At 42.1% G+C, this 16,938-nt stretch overlaps 1 protein-coding gene and 1 long non-coding RNA gene across 9 annotated transcripts in view; one reads left to right on the plus strand and one right to left on the minus strand.

Annotated features, from left to right (window-relative positions):
* LOC118511177 overlaps positions 1–14,360 on the minus strand; it is a 39,598-nt gene extending 25,238 nt beyond the window's left edge. The window contains exon 1 of the long non-coding RNA XR_004906118.1: positions 14,134–14,360. This is a non-coding gene — a long non-coding RNA (uncharacterized LOC118511177). The remainder of the gene's footprint in view (positions 1–14,133) is intronic.
* Positions 1–16,938, plus strand: part of LOC118511175 (tyrosine-protein phosphatase Lar) — a 242,242-nt gene that overhangs the window by 82,785 nt on the left and 142,519 nt on the right. The gene's annotated exons all lie outside the window — the stretch shown is intronic.

Consider the following 16,938-nt stretch of genomic DNA (forward strand, 5'->3'; position numbering starts at 1 on the left):
TGTTTTTACTGTAATTGTTTGTTCCGTTTTTTTTTTGTTTATTCTGTTCTGGTTTAGCTAATTGTGTGGTCAAGGGGTAGTAGTATAATTACACTTGTAGCGGAAAGAGCTGGTACGAAACGGGGAGTGCGTGTTCTGTAGATAGAAAAACTAAACCTTGAGCTTATGGGTTTGCACTGATTTTTAATAGCTGTGCCTATCGATCAACCGTCAGCTGCCTATACTTTACACAAAAGCACTGTTAACGAACACAATAGATAGTGTAACGCTGTAGGACTCGAACCTGTTTTTCATTTGACCACAACTTAACTTATCAATACCAAACGAGACTTTTGGCGATATTTTTAATGTTCCTTGTAGCTGTTTATTTATTCTAACCGTTCTATCATTCATGCTTTTCCATGTGTCCCAGGTTCAGATCTCCTAGTCTTCATTGTTTGTAATGCTATGTAGGAAATTTTTACCAGATAATAGGGTATTCCAACGTGTCTTGCCGTGCTCCTACATATTTTTGTTCTCGTCCCTTTATTTTTTGACACTAATCCGTATATTTTTGGGTTTGTTCCCAGTTTTTCGACGGTTCCCAAATATTTTTGTTTTCGTTCTATAGTTTTTTTTTACAGTTTCCGAAATATTTTTAAACTCGTATTAATATTGTTTGAAAAATCTGTTTTCGTTTTTTTTCATCAAGAATGGCCTGGCCTGTTCTGCTTTCGTTTTTTTTGGTTTGTTAATTATGGAAAAAACCGTAAAAGATTTTTTCTGTTATAAAATTTAAAGTAGTTTAAACCTCGTATTTACTCTGCTGAAAATATAAAATTCAGTTGAAAATAGGTGCTAAAAACGGAACAAATAAACAGAAACGAACCCGTATGCTATGTATGCCAAAACATTCATAGATAGTTTAAAAATCAAAATTATGAAACAGTTTTTCGTGATGAGCTGTATTAGCCATAAGCTGGTACAGTTACCCTGTTAATATGTTTCCCCCAAAGAGAAAATTCCTACTTGTAACTTAATTTCAAACGAACATTTAGGCAAAAATATACTTCGGCAAAAATACTTCCTTAAAACTATTTCTGAAGAGAGAACAAGAATTTCAATCAACATTTTAAATAAAAGTATATCTAAAAGTAATAAAACTAAGCAACTTGAACTTGAAAACAGTAATGTCTCAGAAACCGTCAAACATACGTCGTTATGGTCAGACGGGAAAATAAATGGCCGGGGCACAGTAAGAAGCCACGGTACAGCGTCAAACAGCCTCGAGATACCGTGTTACTCATGATTCCAACGGGATACACATAATTTATTTGATATTTATATGATACATAATCTTCCCGAGAACGGTTCAATTAAGCTTAGTTCTAGGTTGTAAAACTTGAAGTCTCAAACAATAACGTAGCATAATTTCCCTATTTTTTTTGTTTTGTTTGTAAAATCAGTCTCAATTGAGAGCAATCGTAAATTGTTAATCAATTTTGTTGGTGGGTCGCGTATAACATGTTTTAACGCACTTGGGCTCTATTTCGGTGCCAAAAGTCGGACGAAATAAGACGATTAGAGACTGACTAGTTAAATATCTGTAATGATGGCTTTGATGTTACCGAGCGAAACAACACAAAAATACCACAGCGGATGGTTAAATTCTGGCGTTGTTTGGAAATCAACTTTTACGCGTGTTCCACGCCATAAAGGACGATTATGTGCACGCCATTATGTTTATGTCAACCGTGCCATTCGTCGTGGCACGAACGGATAACAATGCTATCAATGTACAACATCTGAAAATTATGTGCAAAAGAAAGGGCGCAACGTACGGCGGTATGTGATAGTAGTATAAAAAAAGATACGTACAAAGGTAACAAAAACTGGACACTCTCACGCAAGCGTTGCAAGCGAACCCGGTTTCGGACCGGAGAATAGAAAGGTAATGGGTCAACGAGCTATTGAAGCGAAATGTAGGACGCAATTCTTTTGTTCTGGTGTAAGGGATAAGGGAACGTTGATGCAGACAACGAACGAACGTATTGAACCGATGTACAAATCCAAAATTTGATATTATTGTAAATTTTGTATAAGTTAAAATGAAACAAATTTCTTTACAAACCCAGTGACCTGTGCATGCAACAAAGGCAGCAGTAAATGAAGCAGATCGCCTTAGTCGCCTAAGTTAATCCAAAAATAAGTGTAGTACAACATTCGCGAACAACAACACACCTTTGCCACCAGAAGCGCCCGTCCGACACAGATAATGATCTTTGCGACGAGGATAAGCAAGTTTTAGCGGGAGTAAAGTACCGAAGGTTCATAAAACTGGTGGGTTTACATATTTTTACGACTTTATTAATAATGGCGCCTGGATGTTTTTCGGTGGCTGCTGCCTGCTGCGCAACGGGTAGAAATGATACAAAAAGAAACCAGAAAATCCCCAAAAACCTTGGAAGGATGCGCAGTGTTTTGTTTTAGATTTCATTCAGTTTTTCCTCCCCACTGTCAGCAATTATGGTACGGTGTGAGAGCGTTTAAGCGTTTAGAATTTTTCCTCGCAGAACGCAGTAAAACACGCTGGATTGGGGCTTTAGCTTGCAAAAAAGCAACAGCTGCACAGTTGTCGCGAATGAGCGAGCGTTTGTTTGTGTGAATATTGCTGAATCTCCTAACGCGTTTTGAGTCAACTGTGTAATGTGGTGGGGATTTTATTTTGCTAGCCGAAACCCCAGCTGGGTGCGGAAAAAGGTGGGAAAAGTTGCAAACACACCAGTGCCAGTGTAGTAAACAGGACATTGTAAACTGCGCTATTAATGACCTTTTGCCTCTGTTAAATTCATTTTGAATGGGCAGCAACGTGTGGTTTTTGGGTTGGATGGATGGTCGGTTGCTTACTGCAAGTGGCATCCCGGAGCATAGACCGGTGACGATGCTGATGTTGATGATGATTATGATGATGATGATGATGATTATGACGATGACGTCGGAGGCTTCCGGTTGATTGATGATTTTTATGGGGACACGGGCATCATAAAGCATTTTACATGATGTTCCCGTTGATGGGCGTAGAACAGCAGGTGATAAATCGTACCCAGCGAGCAGTCCGTTTGATGAGTTTATGAATGGTTGAAAAATAACATCCAGCGTGCAGCTGGCCGGGAAATTGGCTGGGAAGATTAACATCCTAGAGAGCTTTATTATGGGAGATGCTTTGCCTCCCGAGGAAGGTGAGTTAAGTATACGTTGTAAAGTTTTCTCTAGGTTCAGAAAAGTCGAATGTTGAAGCATGAAAAGATAAAAGTAGTTCAATGAATATTGTCGGTAGTCGGTGGTTGATTGCTAAATTCCAAACAACAACTTGACGAAGTCTTGATACACTTTCGTACGATCGTACTCCTGGATGCTGATCGTGAGATGTCTTGTGTCGCCAATTATAGCTTCCGAACCTGGAGAATCAATCACGAGTCCTGGAGAACTTGTTTCTTTCGTGCCAGCAACTTGTGCCGGTACGATTCATAATTAAAAGGTTGCTGTTACTTTAAAGCAACATTCACTATAAACCACCGCTTCGTATTATTAATTTGCTTAGCACACAAACCCATCGTCTGTTAACATAACAAACTGTTGATATACATGCAGTGCCGTACAGCCCTAACGACATGTTGAATATTCGTTAATGATAAATTACACTCCCTTGGCGCTCGCCTCACCCGTGCGCGAGGTAAAGTATTCACGCCACAATTGAACATAATTTGCAACGTGCTCAATATCTCGAATCCGAATGAATGATGTGTTTCGGGCATGTCACCACAGTTGTATATTTTGTTTACATACGTAATTAGATGAATTGGGCTTGTTCATTTCATATGAAGCCTTACCTTGTGCGGCTTACGCGGTACGGCGAGGGGGTTGTGGGCAGGTTGGGAAGGGGTTTGTTGAGGTATATGCTTGGTGCTACTGTTTAGAGTACGCAGGAGAAAGTTTAACCATAACCAGCAAAACTATTTTATTACCATTGGTCATACACACACTCGCACACGTACCCGTGGATGGAGCGGGCAAACGAGCGAACGAACGAACGAACGGAACGGCTCAATTCGGAAATCCTTCGACGTGTGCCGGTTTGCTCGCCGTGTGTCAGTGTGTTTGTGCGTGTGTAGCTCATTGGCTGGTACGTGCACTAGGACGATTATTGGAAGCGTGTTGCCGTGGTAAATGGTAGGAAGTCGACCGGACGGAATGCAAGTAGAAAAAGCTTAACATATGTAACGCATATGTAAATACGCTTACTCATGGTATACTGAATGCGCCCCCGGAGCCATGCAAGGCCACTATGTGGAGGCATTCATTTCGGGGACGGACTGTAGCTTTAACAGACGTAATTTAGAGAAGGCAAAGAGAAAGTTTTACACCCCCTCGTAATAAGGGGTGGAATATCAGCCGCACCACCCCGTGATCTCTGGCCGCCCAACCCGTCTCCGACGGTGTAGCTTCCGTGAGTCCGTGAGTGTGTCTACCGTGCAGTTGGACGGTGGGTGTGTTGTTGTGTTTGCTCTTCCGGTTTTTACAAACTTCACTCTACCCATTTTCCGGGGCATTTCCCGCGTCACAATTTTGTAGCTATGTGCAAAGTTCTCGTGTGTGGATGTTTTTTTTTCTCTGTGTAGTTCACTTAGGTACGCCGGTCGATGGAATAACTTATTGAATCTCGGCCATTAAGAAGGACTGGGCCCAGGAACTGCACCGGAGCTATTTGTTGTCGGTTGGTTGCCGGCTTCTTTGCGCCAACCAAACACGATTGTTGTCGTTGTGTGTGTGTGTGTGTGCGGTGTGGAGGTTCTGTGTAGGTATGGAGGAACCGGTGCACTATGCTGCGAGCAGTGTGGTGCAATGTGCTACGAGCACAAAAATTTCATGGTGGATTTAAATCAGTGCATCATACTCAGGACACCTTAGTGTGGCATTTAGAAACCAACCAAAAAAATGGCCAGCATGCTGGTTAAGGTGAGCAAGTTTCAGCCATAATGAAGGAAGAATCAACTTTGGAAACCCCGGCAGCTATAACGCGGAGGATGGAAGTTGCAGGCTATACTTCCAAGAGGGCACCAGAGTTGAATCGAGGATCTTGTCGTACTTACGACCGCCAGAAGGCATAGTACCGGGGCAAGTTCTGTGTGCACCAGTGTACCTGGTGCTGCGTGTGTGTGTGTGTGCAAAGTGTTAGTATTTTTTCCAACGCCTCTGACTTGGAGCTTTTTTCCGAGTCTCCACAGCGTCACACCAGCCGCCTAACCGTTTTCTTTGCGGCAGGCTGGTTTTAAAATGGAAAGCGTGAAGAAATGGCGAAAGCAAAAAACGCACACACACACACAAACACACATAAACCCACCAGGACTCCACGCCACCCGTGAGCGCGGCAGTGGCAGCAACAGAAGCAACGTGGAGCAGAATTTATCGTTTGCAATAATGAAAACTTTTCTGCCAATATATGTGCTTTAGCCGACGACGACGTCGCCGATGTGACGCCGTGTGCTACCCCAATGTGTATAGGTGGCAACGATGAGCAGCAGAGCCAATGCGTTTGCCTGAACGCGGCCTGAAGATTAGTGTCGATGGTTTCGGTGCGCCCGGGATTGGTTTGCGAGAGTTTTCGAGAACCGGTGGCGGCGGCTCGGATTGAACGATTTATGGGAAGTTGTTTGTTTGGGAAATATTATACGGAAGGCACTGTGGTGTGTGTATGGGAGTGTGTTTTATGCACGGCGTGTGATATGCGATGTCCGCTCGTAGAGAAACGCCGACAAATAAGTGATCGGAATGTGGTCTCCACTCAATCGATCCGCTGGCAGTGATAGGATGTTTATAAACAGTTCATTCGATTAGAAAAGGCAGCAGCGCGGTGCGCGTCGGTATGAAAATTTGAAAAGCGTATTTATCGGCTAGACGCGATTGGTTTGAAACGATGACTTGGTGTACCGGGTGCGAAAAACGAACAAATGTTGAGACTTTATCGGTATTGTTGTCTGAAGCCGCGAGCTAATGATTTATGGTAAAATTGTTATCTGTGGAGATGCAACAGCAGAGCGATTAGTGGTGCATAGTTGCGTGTACTGTAATTAAGAAGTACAATCCGCTTTGTTGTATTAAAATTCAGTGGTTCCGCAATTTTTGCTACTAGCCTTACACAGTGCGTAACAAAAAAGTTCGCTAGATTTGTGTAATTTCTGGAAAAGTGTAAGACACAGGCAAAAATTATGTTGTACCAATTTCCAAAATATTTTCCTTTTTTTATAATTTTAAAATTTTGAAAGTCATTGGACTTCGGTTTTTATAATAATTTCAAATTTTAATAAAACACTTTTAGTAGTTTTTAATATAAAGCTTCCAAAAAATCGATTCAAAATATGTATGTACATCCCAGGTACAGTACCCATAACATGTGCAGGAGACACTATAAGTAGTGTTATATGGGGCTTTTAGTGATATTAATGTTTCGTGAATTTCGCTAACCTGAGGTAAAAATATTCAGAAATTTGGACATAACGAGGAATTTGGTCTGGAGCCAGGTTTTCTCATGAAACTAGTGGTCTTATAACTTTGTAACTGTATGAACAATAAATAGTTAATAGTATTTTTGCTGTTCGAGTTTTACGGTCTGTTTTCTTTTCTTTTTAATTGGCGAATTTTGTAACAACTGTAGAGAAAATTTACAGTTCAGCTTACTGTTCTGATATCTAGAACCGCACGCTGTTTGAAGCATGGAAACACTTGCTTTACGACTTGAAAACCACTGTATATCATTGCCAAAAGAGTCCACCGTGTTTGCTCATCTAATATCGAATGTACTTTGCTGTCAAACTTGGTGTTTTCCTTTGAAAAGCCGGAATGCTCTAATAAATAAAAGAAAAATGGATAATGAAAGTGTTAGAGCTCGTGTCATTTTTTCCTTTTTTTTGCAGCCAAACATAAGCTCCTCACAAAAAAGTTATTATTTAATTAAAATTAAGGCACCAAACGTGCCGCGTAATACGAACGAAGTGGTAAATCTTCATCACAATTTTACAGTCTGGCAAGCAAAAGTGCTGAAATTGGAGACAAATAAGCAGCTAAAGTGTCGCTCAAAGCAAATGTAGCAGTATGTGACGAAGTTGTGCTTTTTTTATCTTTCTTCTGCTTTTGAAACTTAATGCGTGAATGTGACTGTCTCAGATGGCCAGAACGATCATCAGAAAGGATGGCAGGTTTGGGTTGGGTGTCGAGGGGCAAGGGCCGCGAGCGCGCTGGAAAGTCACGGTGCTGGTGTGTGTGTGGTGCTGGTTTACAGAATTATGTAAAAAATGTACTTTCATCATTTTGCTATGCGAGGAGATTGGGTGGTAATAAAAATGGTATGTGTGTGGTGCCGTGTGCAGAAAATGGATATCTTGCGCTTTGCAAGATGTGCTACAGTTCTACCTTCATATCATATTTTTAACGACGGCGTAGCAAATTTGACGATGGTCGTTGGTGTCCACCCACCAGGAGAGTGGTAAAAAAGGGCCTTAATACATACTGGGACTCGTGCTGTGGGATCCTTTGAAGTTTTTCATGAAGTGGAGGATTGTGTGGCTCGGTCGTTTTGCAAATGTTGAAACGGAGGCATCCACTCGCTTCATGAGAACTTCCAGTGTGTTTAATTTGTGCAATGGAGACGCCTGGTAGTTCAAATAAGTTATAGCACCAGCATAGTTATGGCGCCTGAAATTAGCAGACTGATGGCGGTTGGCCATAGTGAGTGCTGCTGTGAGAACGGTGTACAGCTGAAAAACATGGCCAGTACAATGTAACGAACAGCAGCCTCCACTGTATGGCTACCTAACACTGCTAGGATTTTATATAAAATGGTTAATATTTTTGTCGAGCTTTCAATATGTACAGACATGAATCTACTCAAATAAGATTCCGTTAAGAGCTGTTAAGTCTACAATACTATGCGGTTGAAAACGAATATCATCTGGTTGAGAAGAATCCAGATACATGGCATATTTGGTTTCTTCTAATACCCAACATTATCTACTAAAATTATGTTTTTTTTTGTTTACAAAAATTATCTTTTAATTTTTTCATTTAGATGAAATTAATTAAGTCGTGCTTGGCAAATCGAGCCAGTTGCCCTTAAATACATCTTTTTTTAAGCAAAATTTACTTTTGATTACATAACACTATTTTTCAGAACTGTTTGAATGTTTCAGTATAAAAATCACACCGTTTGTAGCCAATTGTAACATTTTCTTTGCTTCTTTTTCATTGCAGGTAAATACAAACAGACAGCTATATTTTGCGCGCATGATGATCTTTCAGCAGTGTGTACCTTATCGAGCAGACAGCAGAAAAAGTAAGTTTAGTAGCGTAATATGCCCTCTGTTGGAGTAACGATTGGTTTCGATAATAGAATAAGGCCCTACTGTAGTGGTGATGTACATTAGTTGTAATAGTTTAATAGATCTGTGCCATAAAATTAAATTATAAAATTATTTGATTTTGAGTATGAAAACAATTGAAAGAAACACATAAAATGCATGCCCGTGATAAAAGAAATAATGCATTTTCTTTTATTTGTACATGTTTCAGTCTCCTTTTTGACCAATTAGTACCTTCGGATCGATGTTTGGGGAAATAATCAATAAAGAATCTTGTGTGTGTAATTTTGACTTTTTGGTCCAACGACTTGCTTAGGCATGCTTTAGCTAAAAAGTTAGGTTTCTAAAGGCTTAAGGACATTTCTAGACTTTTTTAATACTGCATAGCTGGTAGGTCAATATTTGGTACTTCGGAGCACTGTGGATCGCTACTACTATGCTATACTCATCGATACGCATGGGGTTGAATTGTTGTCATCTGTTGTTATTTGAATTGACACGTTGAAGGAGTCTCACGACGATGTGGAAAATTAGTTTGCGAAAGATAAGCTACTCGGCGACACATATTCCGCCAGGTTGAAATCGAACGGAGTGATGTGAAATTCGCCCTATACAAGCTCGGTTGGTACCCGGAGCCTGGTTCGACCAAAGCTTATGCGACTTCTGGGCGGCCGCGTTCGGCAAGGACGCCAAAAGCCATCAAGAAATAGCGATTTCGTCGAAAAATGAACCGCTTTAACTGGAACACCAATGTTAACCTGGAATTGAGAATCGGTAATTGCCACACCATCCTGACGAAAGATATGGGATACATTCCACAGAAGAACCGCAATTTTCACGAGGAAACAGAGGCAACTTCGGAAGAGATGTGGGACAGAGTCAAAGTGATATTTTCGCTGCACGCAAGTCTAAAGTTTTATGTTGTCTGATTAACAACGCTTTGTCTTGCCAACACGATGTCAACAATTATTAGGCAAGGATACCGAAGTTGGCCATCATTCCTCCGTTGGGGACCCAGTTCTTCAGGACCTTTACAGGAAGGACGTCGTTCACTAAGGCGTCGCATACGGTGAAAATCGTCTGAAAATTTGATTGAACTTTTCGATAAGACTTTGTGACCTCATAGCTCTCTGGACTGTTGTGTTTGGTTTTACATACTAGCCTAACAGCGCGACAACAAGTGAGCATTATGGACCAACGTTAAAAGATAATTGCCCAGATTTGCCGTTGAACTAGGGGCGTGCCGCGTGTGATTCTTAAGAAAGGCCATTTCGGGTTTTCTGTTACTTGATTTTACCCTTATCTTGACAGTTAGTCCTGCTTACCGGAAGGCGATCTGTACGGGATTTGAACCCCGGTCCTGTCGTGTGAAAACCGGCGCTGCGATCGCTGCGAGCACCTTTTGAATCTATTTACTTTAAAATTTTAGGAATTTCAAAATGCATTTTAAGCGAAAAATGCAGCCAAATTACGTGCGTTAGGAATTGCACACAAAACACCAAGTACCGTTGAAAAAATCTATTTGATGCATGAGTTTCGTTGTGCATGTTTGAAGAAACGATACTGCCGACAATGCAGTATCACGCACACACAGACACACACGTATGAGAGACGGCAGAAGCGGCCGAGTGTCTCTGCGCTACAATATCATGCAAGGTGGAATGAACATTAATACCGTTTTCTCCGAAAAACGCACGTCGCATTCGTATGCGTACCGTTGTCAGTAGAGCTTTCAGTTGAGGCGTGCGCTTTTTGTAGTTGGGAGCGTAGCGATCATATCACCAACGTGTGTACAAGAGAATCCAGACTTTATCCTTGGGCCTGCACACCGAGAGTGCTAACGTGGACTAATGTCATGAAATTTTCACTTGGTTTACTTCACAGTTTCCAGATGCACCCGTTTCGGTCAGAAGCTGTCAGTCATACAATCGTCTTAAATTAGACGAACCAAATGCTAGCAGCATTTCAGTGCAAATGTGTGGACCTTGTACCACAGATTGTACGCTTGGTTATACGTAGAATCCGTGGTCCCAAATCGCTACCCACGCTTATTCGGCTTGGTTGGTTGGTGACAGGTGCGAGGAACCATCCCCGTGCCCGGCTGTATGGTTTATGATTCCCCAAAATAATCACATTCCAGTCACGGAAGTCGATTTAGTCGACACCTAATGGGTGCTGATATCGCGCTTCCGTCGCGCTAGAGTGCAATGAGAACTGTTTCACTTTTAGCGTACTGTTCGGCTCTATGATTGCATCGTTACCATCGGGACCACCCCTCCCGTTTGGTGGACGGTCGGTGTGTAGAACGAAACGGAATAATTCGGTTCGAACGCAGGTGTGTTGGGAAAATGAATTTGGATGTGCGGTTGAAGTGAAATGATAGGAAGTTAGATTTCAATGTTTCAGAACATCGGAAGTCAACAGTAGGATGTGGGTACTTAGCAATTTGGATCATGTGCTCGATGCCGACTCGCGCAATAATAAGTCACGGGGTAGCGCAGCTGTGAAGCATATGAAATGAACTGAAGAGCATACACTCATTTTGAAAATTGGATGCCGTATACGAGTTAATGATTTCAGGTCCGTAACACATGGCGCTGTGTGTTGGGCTCTAAAATTGGTTTAAAAGGTTTGAACATTTCGATGCGGCCAGGTGTTTTGGTTCATTTCGGGTCGTTGAAAATAAGTGTCGAGTTTGCAACCAATAAAAGGCCGTAATTTGTTAAACAAAATACAATTATAGGCATACATGTATCCGTGAAAGAATATCTGCAAGAAATTGTTAAGAAGCAATATGAAAATAAGGTTAAGTTCCATCGTAAAGCAGTTGAGTATTGAATCTTCACTAAAATGAATTTTACGCATGACAGGGTGAATTGAAAATCCTATCCAGATCGTTTCTCTGTACACAGGAAAAACTGTTCAGTTACAAGGAAATAAAACCAAGGGAGCCAGAAATGTCTCTCGATGCAGTTATACCAGTAAGGTGAAATGCAAGTAGTGTTAATAAATTTACCTTTAAATATATAATATGCTGTGGTGATTCAACTCATAGAAAACTTTTCATATAGTGACAAATTAAGCGCCCCACTGTACCTAGGGTAAAAAAGCTTTCACAGGAAAATCCCTGCAGATTTTGAACCGTACTGCGAGAACAGCAGAAGGGCAACGACACGTTACGATGCAAAACTTTACAACCTTAAGCATCGGAGTTGTTGATGGTTGGTAAAGCTGTTGTTAGGATGCATACGGGTTATGCTTTTCACTGGCTTACAATCTAGGACAAGAAGCTATGGTTTGAGTAATGGAGATACATTTGCTAATATGTTTGGAGCTTAATTTATATTGTATGCTGTTTTTGCTGTTTTTGTTGAGCTGACAGTACTTTGATGCGTTCAGGCTGCGTGCTGCACTTTCCGTCATTAATTTTCATTCCGTCTTTGTGGCACCAACACTGTCAAGAGTGTGGTATTTAAACAACACATCGGTTATGTATGTTGTGTCTTCTAAATGCTAAAATATTCTCTTCAATCAATGGAGTATATGTAGGGGAAAATGGTGTACTAATAGCAATCATAACGTTCGTAAATAGGATAAACCAAAAAGAATGGTGGTTCAACGTGAAGTTAAGTTGATAATATAAAAACTATTATTACTGATTATTTTATGTAGTTATCACCCAAAACACATTGAAACGACTTTATTTCCTGCAAATTAATGATCAAGCTTATGAATCCACCAGCGTGTTTCCAAGAAGTAAATGAGCAGCAAAAGCTCTACCCGTTGTTTGATGTAGGATCTTTGTGAAATGCTGTGCATGCAACAACGGAGATCAACATTTGAATAGGGCAATTCAATACCAACACGTGTACAATACGCTTGCAGCCGTAAGGAAATGCAGTCGACCTATTGTGTAAAACGGATAGGCAAGGTTAGCGTTTTTGACGCTGGCATGGCACCCTTTATTGAGATGCAACGGTCAAATTAATTAGATTTTTTAGCTGCCGGTGGAAGATCTGTCCAATCATTCACAGCTCGTATGCTGGCACCGGGCTCGGAAAGTATCAGACAATAGAGCGATGGTCTTTTTGATGCCTGGTGCTGTCGGCTCGGTTTGGTTGGTAGGTAGCAAGCTTTCCGCTCGCCAGTGTCTAAGCAATCATTTCGATTCATGCAAAACAATGGAATATTGCCGAAACCCGGGCACATCCAAGCGGCCGTTGCAGTCGCATGGTGCTTTTCGAATAGCTTGAGGCGTCTTGATGGGGGATATAAAAGCTCGATATAATTCAAAGGTGGGCCATAGAACTCTTTTGATAATACACCAGGGAAATTCAGGGAATAAATATGACGGACGAACGAAGGACGGATGACGGGGGATGGTGGAAGTTTTACCATACAGTAAACTGAAGCTAGACAATAGGTGGGCTGAGAGCAATAAAAGAGAACAAACACCGACACAACAAACGAGGATAGGCACATTCGCATATGCAGCCGAGCTAGCGCCGAAGGAAAGGTCCGTTCGCCGGACGATAATACACACGGAAAGCCAAACGAGAAAAAGGGTCCGACGCAAAGTAGGACCATGTGTCCCATGTCCGCTGTGAGGAAAGATGCAAGGATCAGACGGAATAAAAGGGTTGCTGGGTTTTTTTTCTGCATGTCCTAGCCTATAAGTTCGTAAGATAAAAAAGGCACTGCTCGCTCCGTACGTTAAAGGTGTGCGCTGCACCACCGCACACTATACCTGTATGCAATGGAGACGCCTGGTACTGCACAGTTTTTATGTGGGTGTGTGGCTGTGTGTGGCGGGTGTGAAGGGTACAAAACAGCAGAAGCTACCGAACCAGGAAGGCAGTATGTTTTGAGATAAATGAGGCAAACGAGGACATGTACTAAGCGAAACAGGCTATAATAACGGAGAGAAATGATGAATGTGTGGGCTGGGTGATCCGTAGTTTGCGGGGTTCCGGGAAAAATGGAACTGGAACTATGGAGTACCTATGGTGACCGTTCGAGCTTAGGTGCGTTTTATGAGCTTTGACCTGACCAAAAGGTAATGGCAACAAAGCGAGAATGATGCCCTGTGTTGGTGGGCATCAAAAAGCACTAGCATGGGGCGCTGGGCAGTATCCCGAGTCGTTCTGGCTCTAATTTTAGCTCAAGACATAAATCGAGTTCCATAGGTGAATGAAAATATGGCAGAGAATAGAGAGAGAGAGAGAGAAAGCGATAGAGTGTGTGTGTGTGTGATGCTGGCGGTAGGTAGTTTCAATTAACAAGCAAACTTCCTTTAATGCAGGATTGATTTTTTCTTTCCCTTTTTAGAACAGGTGGCCTGTGCAGTGCGATATGAAAAAAGGGAATAGAAAGGCAAACAAAATGCAATAAATAAATTGCGATTGAAGGAAATTGTGTGGAAATATGCATGTTTCTAGTGCTGCATAATTTGCGGCTTATATGTTTTTTTCAGTGCATGTAGATAGTCTCTATTGGTCCGTTAAAATCGAACCGTGAAGTAGGGTGACAAATCGTATGGAAGAGACATTTCTGTGTTCAGGTCAGAAATAAGCTTCTTGCTTGCGCGTTTTCCAATGAACCAACAAGTGCTGGTGGTTAAAATAGAGAACCAGAGTTTTGATGGAAAGGAAGCATGAAAGGTGGTTCTAAATTTGTTTTTCCAATGTTAAATGCAGATTGTATTATTCATTGAAAATTGAACAATGAGTTTGTAGCTACTCACCTGTAATTTCCGTTTTGTGTGTTTAAAATGCATCTGTATTGTAAGAGCCATGTTGTGTCGCCTTACCGAACCGTCGTGAGCTTTCTGAGAAGTAGAATGTTAGGAGCAAGCATAACAGCGCTCACATAGACAACTTCATCGTTCAATTCATCGATTTACAATGTTCATTGTGTCAAGCTTCCAAGTTTTTTTTGTTTTGTTTTTGCTGCTGCGTCTCTGTGTCGGTCCGCTATCGAGACAACAGGGTTGATGTCTGAGCACCAGGTTTCCATTCGTTGGTTCAGCTGGCGTTCGAACTGATTTTCGAACGCGTCAAAATCCCGACCAGACAAACAACAGCAGCAACACCTCAAATGTCAGCCACCTGCCTCGCTAGCACCATGTGCTGTCGGGTCGGAAGAACATCTATCCTATTGTGTGATGGTGCCGTATTTCTTTTTTGCAAAGGTTCTTGCTCGGTGCAATCTGGGTATTAATGCTCTCTCTCTGTCTCTCCCTGTAGCTCCCTTTTGTCCTTGGCTTGGTGTACTCCTCTTGCATTCGTCAACCACCGGCACTGACACACAATTATATTCGCAGGCAGTACTAGAGAACATCGATTTGAAGCTGTTTGACTGGTGCACAAAAAGCTATCTGCACCTCCGCGCACACCACTGTCTCCCTGGGAAGCTCTCGTTCTCCACCGATGTCGTCACTGTTGCACCGAGCACACACACACACAAACATACATGCACACACATGCACACACACACACACACACCCATACGTCAGTTCTTTCACTGGGTCGTGTTGCTTTTCACTTTGCTCATCAAATGGCAGTTGTCGTTCGATTGACGAGTGTTGGAATTTCAATTAAAAATCAAACTCTTATCACTTAGCCTTTCAATCACGTATCAATTGTCTTTTCACTGGCCCTGCTGCCATGCAAATGCTACCCTACTGCTGCAGGCTGACATCCGATACTTTCGGCGCGAACGACGCGCTGTATGAAGTGTTCCGAGAAAATGGTGCGATTTAGGTAGATGGTGTCGCAGGAAATTCCATATCGTTGATTTGGACGTCAAGGGATGAAGTGAAACGTTTTGCCTTTTGCCTTTGCGATTGGCTTGGGGTAATTAGAAACACTCGAGCAGTAACCAGGTGAACGGGCACTTTTGTTATCATCCCTTGAAACCATTACCATTAAATGGAAACTTGTTTGAGTGTGTGATAATTATTGGTTTACTGGTTTTACAATATAAAATATTTCTATACTTGTTACTACTCAAAACCCTGGCTTCGGTTACAAACGTGGGTCATTTTGTCGTAAACCAGCTGTTACAACCAACTGTAAAAATAAAAATCTTCACCGAATGCACAACCGGCCTGACACGGAAAGTTTCACATAGTTTACGAGCGTTATTATTTTTTTGTTGTTGTTTATTTCACTTCACGCGTCAACTGAAAAGCTTTTATTTCTATCGTTTTTCTGCATAATGTAGTTAATAAAGGTACTGGCGCACTATGGTTTTTGTTTTCGGTATCGCTTTCAAAGAATGGACGACTGTAGAAAAGTTTGGTAGATATTTTTCACAAAACACAGCAAGAATGCGAACAAGCAATACTGACTATACTACTGAGGAAATGATCGACATAGTAGCGAGAAAAATTGAACAACCGGGGGATGGTAGGTTTCGTAGGTACATTTGAAGCCGTTGTTTCGATTTTGTGAGGAATGTGTTCGGCTGAGGTGGTCTAGCGCCTTGATATGATGAGCGGAGAAACTTTGTTTCATTTTGCGCTTTGTGGCATTTTACTTGTAACGTGCTTTCTGCTGTACAACTGGCGCAATTTTTGTTGTGAGTTTTCTTCAATTTGGGCTCAAACCACGACTAGACTATAATTACATTTAAAATTTATGAAAAACTTGTTCAATTTTACGTTCACTGTTTCCGATGTTACCGGTTGCGGTATTGGAAAATACACACTGGGTTCTGGTAAAATACACTTTGCAGGACGGAATACCATAAAAAAACGTTTGAAATAGCTCAGTATCGAAACATCCCTTCGAACTACAAAATCCAAAGAATTACGGAAAAAAATCGTTGAAGCCCTTGTATCCTAACACCGGGACGCAAAATACCGACAGAGAAACAACCGAGCGTATTACGTACGAACGCGAGGGAGCCTTACAGTTTACGCACATGGCTCCTGTCATCGTGATTGTGGCGATAAGACTGACAGCTTGTACCAATCGACGATTGAAGCGGAGGCATAGAGTCTCACGGTTGTCACTAAAATGTGTGAGCGCGCGGTACCGTGCGGGCCTACGGTACGTATTCTCCCAGCAGAAAACACAGTATCCCAGTAGCAAGCAGGCTGATATTCGCAACCGAACCGGATTCGCGTCCTGTGCCGAAGTCGGAAGGACGTGTCGATCGGGATAATCGAGCGCCGAGAGGAGGATGTTCGTGCGCGCATGCCTCGCTGCACCCATGGGGATGAATTCATCGTCACTCAGCAGAACACTCGAAGCTGGAACGCTGTTTGGCGAGTGGTCGCACTGAGTTCGCACTGCCAGGGATCCATCAAAGGATAGCCAGCAGAGAAAACGAGAAAGTGAGAAGGTGAGGGAACGAAAGGTACGAGGCACAACATGGATGCGGTAACGTTCTGAGACCTCACTGCTGTCGCTACCAGCTCGTCGCGTCTGGTTCCTGTCCGGTCCGTGAATATATTTTAAATAATTCAATGTGAAAGTTTTCAATTAGCACTGGGTCGATGGAGGAGTACACGCCGAGCGAAGATGCGAAGGGATCAGAAATC

The sequence above is a fragment of the Anopheles stephensi genome, chromosome 3 (assembly GCF_013141755.1).
Source record: "Anopheles stephensi strain Indian chromosome 3, UCI_ANSTEP_V1.0, whole genome shotgun sequence".
NCBI lineage: Eukaryota > Metazoa > Arthropoda > Insecta > Diptera > Culicidae > Anopheles > Anopheles stephensi.